Source organism: Quercus robur, chromosome 5 (genome assembly GCF_932294415.1).
Source record: "Quercus robur chromosome 5, dhQueRobu3.1, whole genome shotgun sequence".
Lineage (NCBI taxonomy): Eukaryota > Viridiplantae > Streptophyta > Magnoliopsida > Fagales > Fagaceae > Quercus > Quercus robur.
Window position 1 is genome coordinate 66,346,003 of NC_065538.1, and position 1,520 is coordinate 66,347,522.

Below are 1,520 nucleotides of genomic sequence, written 5' to 3' on the forward strand. Positions count from 1 at the left end.
TTTGTTGTAGTGCCTTGAAATGGTTTTTGGAACATTAGATAACTTAATTTATGTCCCTTTCTTGCAGGCACACTGCAATACTACTGATTCTCGCACAGTCTAATTGGAGACTCTCAATTTCTTTCTTTCATTCTCTTTTTTATTGTATCTTTTACATTATCCTCTCTCAGCCCCTACCTTATATATAGGAAGATAGATACAATAGTCTTTCACAACTAAAATCTCAATTACTCTATAATCCTGAAGAACGCCTTCTTCCATTGATTTAAAGCTTCCTATACATAAAATTTGCAAATGGCCTCCCTCATTCTCTTGTCTGGACTTCTAGTTTTGTTTTTCACTGCTACATTGGCATCGGATCCTAGCCCTCTTCAAGATTTCTGTGTTGCAGATATAAACAGTCAAGGTACAAAATGAGCCTTAAACATGTATACTTCTACTGAAATTTTCACCCTATAGGCTTAATGTTGAAACCATAACTAGTTGCTGGTTTTCCAGTCCGTAAATAATGGTTCACATTCTTTTTTCACACAGTCCTACACACAATATTCACAATTGCGCGCACAATGTACACATTTTAATTTGCTTAAAACGTGGAAAAGGAATGTATACAGATGATGTGAGATAAGTTATTTAAGAAAATCATTACTCTTTTCTAGTAGCCTATATATTGTGATTTACTCAAATGGCATACATTTTTCTTATTTGCAATGTTATGCTTGGTGCACGGTGCTCCTGAATGGTTTTGTTGCAAGGATCCTAAGATGGTTACTGCCAGTGATTTTTCCAGCAGTGGACTTCATATAACAGGCAACACATCAAACCCTGCAGGTTCAAGGGTAACCCCAGTGACCGCTACACAAATACCAGGCCTTAACTCTCTTGGCATTTCCCTTGTCCGTATTGACTATGCACCATGGGGTATCAACCCTCCCCACACTCACCCTCGTGCCACCGAAATCTTAACTATCTTGGAAGGTAGCCTTGAAGTTGGGTTTGTCACGTCTAATCCTCAGAATCGCCTTATCACAAAGGTGCTACATAAGGTTGATGTGTTTGTATTCCCAATTGGCCTTCTATCAAAGAAATGTAGGTAATGGAAATGCTTTTGCCATTGCTGCTCTAAGCAGTCAAAATCCTGGTGTTATCACAATTGCGAATTCAGTGTTTGGGTCCAAGCCTCATATTCCTAGTGACATTTTAGTGAAGGCCATCCAAGTGGATAACAATGTTGTCAACTATATTCAATCTAATTTCTAGACAAGCTGTATTTATTCCATTAATTATGAGGCAGAACCTACTTCTCCCCACTTTTTGTACGAGTGTGTCAATTTGTGTGTCATAGCCTCATTGGAAGTTTGTGTACATTATTTGTTGTGGTTAGGTTACATTTGTAATTTTGTTATTATGATTCTTTTTCTTTCCTTTTGATTTTCTTCAATACAATTCAATTTTTATCTACTTTCCTTTGTTCAAATTTCATTCCATATCTCATGCTTTAAATAAAGAACCACATTTGA

The 1,520-nt window shown here is 36.8% G+C and overlaps 1 pseudogene; it reads left to right on the forward strand.

Moving 5' to 3' along the window:
* The first annotated feature begins 294 nt into the window (after positions 1 to 294).
* On the forward strand, positions 295 to 1,260 carry LOC126726737 (putative germin-like protein 2-1; annotated as a pseudogene).
* Positions 1,261 to 1,520: the final 260 nt, after the last annotated feature.